This window comes from Eptesicus fuscus, chromosome 12 (genome assembly GCF_027574615.1).
Source record: "Eptesicus fuscus isolate TK198812 chromosome 12, DD_ASM_mEF_20220401, whole genome shotgun sequence".
Classification (NCBI taxonomy): Eukaryota; Metazoa; Chordata; class Mammalia; order Chiroptera; family Vespertilionidae; genus Eptesicus; species Eptesicus fuscus.
In genome coordinates, this window is record NC_072484.1 from 52,462,501 (window position 1) to 52,473,209 (window position 10,709).

The 10,709-nt window shown below is 46.0% G+C and overlaps 1 long non-coding RNA gene across 1 annotated transcript in view; it reads left to right on the forward strand.

Moving 5' to 3' along the window:
* The window catches only part of LOC129150893 (uncharacterized), a 17,342-nt gene extending 8,384 nt beyond the window's left edge, over positions 1–8,958 (forward strand). The window contains exons 2-4 of the long non-coding RNA XR_008557690.1: positions 7,368–7,559; positions 8,022–8,082; positions 8,276–8,958. This is a non-coding gene — a long non-coding RNA (uncharacterized LOC129150893). The remainder of the gene's footprint in view (positions 1–7,367; positions 7,560–8,021; positions 8,083–8,275) is intronic.
* Positions 8,959–10,709: the final 1,751 nt, after the last annotated feature.

Consider the following 10,709-nt stretch of genomic DNA (forward strand, 5'->3'; position numbering starts at 1 on the left):
CACTGAGAACTGAAACCTCAGAAGAAATTTAACCAACTCACTATTAAAATCTATTGATAAATGTCTTCATCTGTTTGGGCTACTTTAACAAATACCACAGCCTGGGGGCTCATAAACACCAACATTTATTTCTCACAGTTCTGGAAGCTGGATGTCTGAGATCAAGGCTCCCACATAGACAGGTTCTGGTTTCACAGACAATGGCTTTCCCACTTGTCTTCACAGGGAAAGTGGTGAGAGAGCTCCCATGGGTCCCTTTTATAAAGGGCACTAATTACAATCATGAGGATTCCACCCTCAGGACCTAATCGCCCCCCAAAGGCCCCACTTAACACCATCCCATTGAGGGTTAGGTTCAACTTACAGATTTGGGGGGAACACACCCTTTCAGAGCCCAACAAAAAATATACCCTATTTCTTGGGGATTCTGTTTTAGACTGCTTTATTGTCTTTTTCTTTCATTCATTCATCCTTTATAAGTTCAATTTTTATCTTGCTCAATGGTTTCAATTTCTCTGGTCTAGTTTATTAATCCCTCCATCCTTTTTTTTTTTTTTAAATCACGGTGCCTACTTGCTGATGCAGCACTCACTTTCTTTCCTAATTTTATAAACTATTCAGCCATGCCCTTATTCACTGTTTTCTTTTAATTATGTATTCTTGTTAACCTCTGTATGCATTCAAAGTTACAGATTGCCGTTGACACAGTATTAATTAAAGCATATACTTTATGACATAGGAGCTGGAAATTAATAAGTGACAACACAATTACATGCTTTGCCTGATTGTCCTTCAGTGATATAAAGACTGACATTTGAAGCTATTTGAAGCTGCCTGGGAAGCTCTAAGCACTCATAAACTCCCAATAGCTTTGAGAGTAATCACAAGAGCATCTAAGAGAAACCAGACCCATTTTAAGGGACAGAAAACTGGGCAGTTAAGTGGAAGGACAATTATCTTTTATCTTTTTATTAACAGTTTGAATCTATGGGGGAAATGTTCATTTTAATAATTAAAACCTAGCTTGTATTTAATTCATATTGCACAAAACTTTCAATCAATTGTAAACACAGCCCCTTATCCTTTGGGTGTATTTAATTTTATCTTTGTCACATTCATTGTGATTTTACTTTCCTTGTCCACATAATTCTTTATGAATTCAGGTTGAAGAAATTCTAAGTATGTTCTGTCTCTGATGGGTCATCTTCAAACCTGGGAATTTGATGTAATGTCTATATCCATTTAGTGTGTAGCCTGACTTTCCAGAGTATGTGTCATGCATGACACCAAAACACGTCACGGCTTGCATGAGCGGCTCGGTTCTAGTGCTGTCTCAGCCCAGTGTAGCTTTCCACTCCGCGCTTGGACAGTCTTCCTGAGGACAATGTGCTCACTGAAAGTCCACATTTATCCAATGGGTCTGCATTGGCTTTGCTAATAGGCTGAGTAATGCAGACCGTTACAGATTACACGGGTCCCAAAGAAAAGGGCTACTTAAAAATAAACTCGTAATTTAAAATGTAAAATTATGTGTACAGGTTTTGAATTTGCAAATTGAGTAAAATAATTCATTTTTTTCTGATATTAAAAAAAGCGCACACATTATGTGATAGGAAAGCAGTTACCTACAGTATCAACACATTATCAGCACATTAATGGATAACCATTGGTTTTTTATCATCTATCTAATAAAATAAACCCACAAAAGTTTCAGCCCTGTACCAGCATAATCCTCTACCCTTACTTCACCCTAATCTTGGCTCTGGGTCCAATAAAACTTTATTTATAAAAATAATCATCAGGGCTACAGGCCAGAGTTTGCTGATTCAATTTTTAAAAAATTGCATTAAACTATTTATTTTGAGTATTGAGGTTTTTAAGGGTTAATTACTATATTACTCTTCAAAGGTAGATTACTAGGGGGTTTTTGGTTCCCCCTTAAATTTTGTGCTCAATCACCTGAGTCAGCGCTGGTGGGTGTGTGTGTTTGGGCGGCACGGCACACAGTGATATCCAGCTGACTTCCAGCCGAGGTCTCCTGGTTTCTCCCCATGGATTTAGATCTACTCTGAAGCCCGGGGCGGGGGGAGGGAGGTTGGGGGTGCAGGTGAGATTCTCTGCCTCCCAAGCAGAAGTGAGAGTTTTAACCCAGCAAGACACAGGGCCATTGAAATACATGGGGAGAGACATGATCAGAGTGGCACTTTGGGAGACTGGTCTAGCTGTTGGTGATATTTCAGTGATCTGGGCAAGAGGAGCTGGTGATTTGGACCAGACCCTGGGATTGGTAAAGGAGGTGAGGGGGAAGGTGATAGAAGTCAGGGCGGGGGACTGGGAGAATTTGGAACACATTGGAGAAGTTTAAGTATATTTTGGAGGTAGCATCTATAAGACTTGTTAGTGGTGTGGATGGTGTGAGGACAAGGGACAGGAGAGCCCTAGATTCTGACATTTTACCTTGAGCGTCCATGATGGTTGACCTTCTCCTCATGCCTGTTCTGCACATTCTCCCCGTTCTGGGACCCCTTCTGCTTGTTCAGGAACAAAGGTCAACACCAATGTCCTGCCACAGTTCACCTAAATAGGGTCAAATTAGGAATTAGTTCAAACCATATTGGCTGCTTTTAGCATAGGTAAAACCTTCCTATGTATTCTATTCTTGCAAAAAAGGCTTAATTAACTTATTCGAGGTGTTTATTAAGACCTAGAATGATGAAAACCACAGACAAGGTGGCCCTTCTCTCCTGGGAAGCCCGATGGCAGTCTCATGCTTTTCAAAGGAAGCTGCATGTTCACTCACAGGAAAATGAACTTGGCAATGAAACTGTGAACTTAGCACAATGGGCAAGTGCACTGAGACTTTGAAGGATTCTGACATTAAGAATTTGGCTCTGAGGATTTCAGAGAACAAAGAAAGGGATTTCGGCCAGCCCCCACGTCTGTGTCCTGCGGAGCTGAGCTGAGCTGCTGCCTGGGGTGGTGGGCACCCTCGCTGGTTGAGGGATGTGGTTCTTGGTGCATCAGCCACTGGTTGGTAGACGGCCCACCCTCTCTTCTTCTGCAGACCCAAAGCCATCAGGGTGGGGATTAAGCTTCGTTTCCTGGGTGACCTCACATGATCACAAACAGGACAGAAAGAGGGAAGAGGCCTGAGTTACAAGCAGTTCAGCCTCAAAGAAGGATGACTGCTCCTGGCGATCTTTGGAAAAATTAGAACAAATGCTGACAACCTTACTTTCCCCAGGATTTTCAATGTGTGCTGTTCCTAGGGAAACATATTCACCCTGAAATTTGAATTGCTCTGGAGCCTCGCAAAATTGAATGAAATTCTATTGAGTAACATAAATGTTCGTGATGCTCAGCCACACAGGCCCTACAAGCAAACGGTTCTCCAGTTGGCACTTGCCTGTCAGGGGAGGAGCAGAGACAGGTAATAAATGCAGAAAACCTCCTCGCTCACATGCCAGAGGCTGTCCCACCGTGAGCGCTTTCATCAGCATCCATTTCCACATATTTACATCTTAATCCTTCCTATGGTTCCCATGAAAAAGTGAGACCTCATAGACAGCACTTACTCTGTGAAAAGAAGTTTCAAGTTTGGAGGAACATCAGCACAAGAGTCGTCATAATTGATAGGAATTGTGATTATCATAGTTCGTTCCAACCTCCCTACCCCACTCTCTCTCCCCCCTCCATCTCTCCTTCCTTCCTTTCCCCTTCCCTTCCTCACCCTCCCTCTGTCCCTCCTTTCCTTCCTTCCTTCCTTCCTTCCTTCCTTCCTTCCTTCCTTCCTTCCTTCCTTCCTTCTTTTCTTCCTTCCTCCCTCCCTCCCTCCCTCCCTCCTTCCCTCCTTCCCTCCTTCCTTCCTTCCTTCCTTCCTTCCTCCCTCCCTCCCTCCCTCCCTCCCTCCCTCCTTCCTTCCTTCCTTCCTTCCTTCCTTCCTTCCTTCCTTCCTTCCCCCTCCCTCCATCCCTCCTTTCCTTCCTTCCCTTCCTTCCTTCCTTCCTTCCTTCCTTCCTTCCTTCCTTCCTTCCTTCCTTCCTTCCTTTCTTCTTCCATGCAGAGTGCAGAGATCATTGCACCTCTGCTAATACAAAAAAGAAGCCCGAAGCTGCTGTCAGCAGCCTTGTTGAGGCAGGGACCTGGTGAATAATGTTGCTGTCATAACAGCAGGGAGAATTTAATGCTGGCACTTAGCAACATGATAAATAGCTTGTCAGACATGGGCAGGAGCACAGTTGACTGAAGGGCCCATGACAAGTTCTGAAATATTAATCTCCTCCTCGACCCAGGCTGGGCCTGAGGCAAGGTCCGGGAGGGCCCGCTGCAGGAGGGCCACCCTGCCTCTATGCGGGGACCTGACCTCCGGGTCCACTATTTACTCCTGTAAGGAAACCTTTCCTATACCTTGTGCTGATCATGTCTCCACCGTAACTTGGACATTAGAAAATCAGCACAATTTCACTTAAATGTAGATTTCCTCAAGGGCCATTTCAGATTGTTTCCACATAGCTCCTCTGCTGATACCTCCCACCTGAGCACCTGCCTGCCCCACAGCTGAAAGGTTCTGGATGAAGAGAGATATTACGTTTACTCTTAGTAATGGGCTTGTTCCTTGCAGATTCCGCGTTGCTCTTCCATGTGGTTGACAAGCCCCTCCCGCCTCTCCTGTTCCCCACCTCTCCTGCAAAGAAAACGCCCCTGTCACTTGTCCCTGCACTTAGCCTTTGAGTGACTGCTGCACAAGGAGTTCACACTCTACCTTGACCTTCCGAACCTGCTCCCTCCCAGGACAGCTGAAACCTGCTTCCAGTAGCCCTGGTGCCCCACCCATCTTAAAGCCGAAGTCTAGATTGGATGAAAGTAAGATTTTGGAATATTGGCTAATTATCTGTGCTGTGTGAGGGCATTTAACATGCGGCTCACCTTTCCCCATTTAGCGCTTTATTTGATTCTAGTACCAATTACTGTGGGGCTGAATTGATTCCCAAGGTACCAATTTCTCAAGATGACTGACAGGGGTGCTGCGTCTATAAGTACCAATTGACCTGGCTGGATGGGATCAGCATACACAGAGAGGCCTAACAGAACTGTGAGTGTGAAATCAGCCTTCCCATTGCAAGTGCGAAAGGGACATTCAGGATTCCGCCCTCAGCCTGTGTCCGCCCAAGCCTCATCCCAGAGGTCCCCTGGTAACGGCACTGCTCTGGCCCAGCTGCGGTGGGCGCCAGGATGCTCTGGGAGGCTTACCTGGTCTCTGGAGGGTTCCACTAATTGATAGTCAGGAGGGGAGAGAATTCTGCACCTTTGGACACTTAAGGAGATTTGGTGGGAGTTTTTGTGAGATGTGTCTTGAATGCTTTTATATGAAAACAGAGCTAATTTAGCAGTGAGATTGCATTTGTCAAGAAAATTGTATATAAATACTAATACAACACGTCTAAGATATTTTGGGAATGTTGGAAGTGGTAATTTTGAATTTTATTCTTAAGACAATGAACCAATCGAATGTTCAAAAAATTATGTACCTGCAATAGACAAACTGGAGAGATGTATCTATGTCTGCACACCTAGATACACCTGCACCTGTGTCAAAGGAGCCGAAGTCAGGATCTCTGAAAAGAACTCACAATTGCATAGGTTTGGATTTTAGCTCGCTCTGGCCAAAAAGAAGGGATATACTTGAGACAGTGTTTCTACATCCCTGTCACATAGCACACACAAAATGTTAAGATGTGTCTTGAATCAGGAAAAGGCACAGCTCATTTTTGATTGGTAACTGGCAAGCACCCGAGATGGGAGTTTTGGGGGTTTCTGGAGAAGGCATTCAGGAGACCAGCTGTGGGGATCACACCGGTGAGTGTAGCCCTAAGTGGACCCTGGCACTTTGGTGAAGGTCTTGGCCTCTTATAGACATAGAGGCCTTTTAAAGCCAGAAGCTGGCCCTAACCAGTTTGGCTCAGTGGATAGAGTGTCAGCTATGGACTGAAGGGTCCCAGGTTCGATTCCGGTCAAGGGCATGTACCTTGGTTGCGGGCACATCCCCAGGATGTGCAGGAGGCAGCTGATCGATGTTTCTCTCTCATCGATGTTTCTAACTCTCTATCCCTCTCCCTTCCTCTCTGTAAAAAAATCAATAAAATATATTTAAAAAAATAAAATAAAGCCAGAAGCTGATACCACAAATGAAAAATGGGACCGTTGTATCAAGTTGTCAAATGATATCATTGCAAGGCAAGATGAGGATGCATGGCAAAGCAGGTTCCCAAATCACCAATTCTGATTACATTAATTGTCCCCGATCCAGGGAGCCGGCACAAATAATTCTGACAAAAGATTTACTGTGCAACATTAGATGCTATTTACTGATAAATGATGGGGCACTTCATTAGCTAATGTTGAAAAATCATGGTAGACATAACAGAATTATTAGGGCTTGTATAGAAATCCTATTCTGTAATGAGTTATTACTTGAAAATAATAGCAGCAATATGTTACAATTAAGTACTCTAGAAGGGAGCTTTCCACCAGAAAGGTGTCAGCCTCTGAGTGATCTCCCGAACCACTGCTCGTTACAAATGAGTTCCACTGGCTGCCATCCATCAAAACTGTACTTTCATGAACTAATTGAAGAGACCGGCAGAGCTTCAGGCCTGCCTTACTCTAAGTTACACCGAGTTGGAAAGCGGGGGCCGAGTAGCCAAGGAGGGTTGCTTTCCTTTCTTTCCTTTATGTCATCAGCTACACTGATGCGGTGGCAGCTGTGCGGGCTGGGTCTCTTTGGTCCAGTGCCCCAGTCCCTGTCAGGTGAGCAGGCAGCACTGCTGGGAAACCCGTGTCCTGTCTGGCCGCCATGCGGGTCCCCTCCACACGCCTACTAAATAAAGTGTGATGGGAATGCGTTCACAAGACCCTCACTTCTGTGCATTAGCCTTGCCTTGGGTTCTTCCTCTTAGAAATGTAAAAACAAGCAGAGGAGAAGGGCGCAGGCCTGGTGGGAAGTAAATGAAGACATTCAGAATGCCATCTCCACCAGCAGTGCTGACCTCAGGCGCCTTTGACACCTGAGGTCCAAGTGGTGCTTGAAGACCTTGACCCATGGCCCAGCTTTGCAGGGAATAGTGAGTGTACATGTAACCACAGGGCTTGTGCCCACCGGGAGCCAGGCACTGCCCACTGTGTCGCTCAAGACACTTCCAACCACTCTCTCCAGAGAGGTGACATGCACATGGTCGGCAGAGAGGGGCCCTGAGACTCAGGGGGACGAAATGACAGGTTCAAGGTCAAACAGTGCATGGCAGGTAGGAGTGTCTGGGCCGACCTGCTGGAAAGCCAGGGTTCTCCACCTGTTGTTGCCTTTCCCGCAGGTGGCAGGTGTTTGCCGTGGAGTGGCTGACAGGCCTGCACCCTTGGTGTCGGGAATTTAATTTTGAAACGAGCACCAGCATCAGAATCCACTCGGAAGCACTGATGGCCCCTTGTCTGAGTGCAGCTGCCGCTGTCACGGGGTGTCTGTAGTCATCACAGGATCCTGGGAAGGACATCCGTGGTTTTAGAAGGTGACGTATTTTCAGTGGGTTCCCTTGGAGGGGCCTTGACAAGGACATCATGAGTGTCCCTGGTTAGAAGGACTGGAACCTGCATGTAGACATCTCAAATAACTGGACTCCCAACACCCTTGTCGGAAAATGTTTAGCAACAGGAAAGTTTTATGATTTATCACTGAAAGCCATAACATCCCTTGGTGAAACAATCATCTTCTTCCCAGTTGCTTTTTATACACATAGAATAGTAGGTTGGTGCATTTTAACTGGTTTTAAAATAATGGGATTGAATGACTGACATGTTAATTTATGCCTGGAATTAAACACAGGGATTTTATCATTTATTTGGAAAGTAGACCCTGCATAACTGAAATGATTTTAATCTTCATGGATTTTAATACTGTTTTTATAAAAGAAAGAAACATCATAGGAGATGCAATGTTCAGATTTCTAACAGTCTGTTTTGCAAACACGCAGTTTATCTGGAATTATGTACGTGGCTTCATGCAGACACATTAAGCTGTCCAAAATACAATGGGTAAGTAGGAATTATATAGTTTCTTCTTTAAATGTGAGCCTTCTACATGAGGCATATTAACCCTCCCTACCCATTTGACCAAAACAGCTTCACTCACGTCTCTTGATCAGTATGCCCTCTGCAGTATGGCAAAGATTGCATTGAATTCTGGCTAGTTTAGGATAATAATTGAAAACATATATTGCTTCCCCAGCATGATCACTCAAGTTAAAATGATTGCATTTTCCTGAGGTTGAGCCTAAAGATCAGTGACAGGTGCTTTGAGGAGATGGGCCTTCCTCCATGTGCTGGCGCTTCTGAAAGGCAGGAGGAGACAGAGCTGAGAGGTCAAAGGACCAACGCTGACCTCACGATGAGACAGACGGCACTGGATGATGTCAACACCGGTAGGACCGCCAGTGAAAGTCCACGCTCCTGAGGACAAGGCGCAGCTAGACTTAACCCAGGGACAGTCCTCGGGACCCTCCCAGGAGGATTTCCTTTCTGACAGGCGCTCTGCACTCACCACCCACTGGAGCACTCCACCCAGGGGAGGCCGGGACTAAGCAAAGCCCTGCACTGCGGGAGTTCCCACTAAACTTTGTTGGGGGTAGGAAAGAGAACTTAATGATATTAAAATGAGTGATAGGAAAGTACAGTTATGAAGAAATTTCACTGGGCTTAATAGGTATTACATTTTCAGAACCATTGGCTTTCCTTGTTTGAGGTGGGAGGGAGAAAAGGCAGTGAGAGGAAATGGCATGAGAGAGGGTAGGAGGAGGAGGGAGCAGCTAGGGTGGCTATGCTGTCGTCATGGACTCTGTGCACGGTGGGTGGGACGGCAGATTGGTGCAGCCACCATGGGAAAGAGTGTGGGGGTCCTCGGAATGTTAAAAATAAAACTGCCATGTGACCCTGCAATTCCACTTCTGGGTATTTCTCCACAAGAATTGAAATCAGGATCTCGAAGAGGTATCTGCACCCCTTGTTCATTGCAGCGTTATTCACGATAGGCAAGACCTGGAATCAGCCTCTGTGTCCATAGACAGATGGATGGATAAAGGAAATATGGTATTTACATACAGTGGAGCCTTAAAAAGAAGGAAATCCCACCATATGTGACCAAGTGAATGAACACCGAGGGCATTGTGCCAAGTGAAGTGAGGCAGTCACAGAAGAGAAACCCTGTGTGATACCCTCTCACAAAATATCCAAAATGGTCAGACCTGTGGGAGCCTGGGTTTCCCAGGGGTAAGGGGGCTTGGGGAGGGCTGCAGTGGTGTAAGATTCAGTGATGTAAGATGAGTGAGTTCCAAAGCTCTGCTGCACACCATGGAGCCTGCAGATAGCAATGCTGTCCTCTGCACATGACACTCTGTTAAGGAGGCAGGTTTCACGTTAACTGTTCTTATCACACACACACACACAAAAAGAACCATTGGGTTTCTACAGGTGGGGAAGCCGAGGCCTTCAGAAGACAGTTATGAAGATGGTGTTGCCTCAGACCTCACCCCATCCTGCCCCCAGATTTTTAAAAAGAGAGCACCCTATAAATATGAAAGTCCCTCTTGCCGATTTTCCCTGGTGGTTACTCCTGCCCAGGACTGTAAGGTACAATCAGAACGGAAATAAGGTGTCAAAGGTCACATGGTAATGTACAATCAGTGGTCATCTCCCAGTCCTGCCCGGGGAGCCCACAGCGACTGGCACTGTGTTGTTCTCCACAACTGGGCAGCTTCTGACCGGCTTCCGGTGGGGAATGCGGACTCCAGTGCGGCTCATAGCTCGGGTCGCTCCCTGAATCCCCTGTCATCGGTTGACATGGCAACCTTAGGACAGCTTTAAAATAGATTGATACCTGGTATGGGCTGGTTTCCTGCACGGGGTATCGATAGCTGGTCTAAGAAGGACTGTATTTAACTAGACAGATCGCACAAGCTTTGTCCTTCTCAGGCAGCATCTGGTTAATATAATATGGTCCCATAATTCATTTTTAACTCCCCCTAATTGCTCTCGTCATGTCGTCATTACAAATATTAGGTCTGTGAGGGGAGGAGCAGGGACTCAGGTGCCAGACCAGGGCTCCTGCGTGGGCTGGGGCAGTGCTAATCTAATTAGAGAGCTAGCCAGCCCGAACCGCATTTTCTCATACTTAGCATTCACAAGTTAGGTCCCAGCAGATGCGCTGTGAAATTAATTTCCTCTGGTGTAACCAGAAACTCTCTGTTATGCAATCTCCATTTCACAGATGATAACCTATTATCACTTTATTCAAGGAAAATGTGTTAATAGCCACAAGGAAAATTGAATTATTCATATTTGCTCATTTCTATTCCGAAGCCAGCGCCTGTCTTTTCATGCATTGGGAGAAGGCTAATGTAAACATGACCAGATCCTTGTAAATTGGCTTGTAGAAGAGGCTGTTAGCACGCTGCCTGGGGACGGCTCCAGGCCGGGGAATGGCTGCTACTGGGAAGTGCAGCATGTGGGCGGCAGGCTGTTAGCAGGTGGCGTGTGTGCTAATGGGAGCCAGGTCAAACACGTCAGCTGTTGGCTCAGAGCTCCCCGTGTTGTGATACAGTAGACTTGGGAGGCAAACATTAGGTAACAAGTGCCTACAGTTCTTACAGCCTGGAATCCTTGGGTGG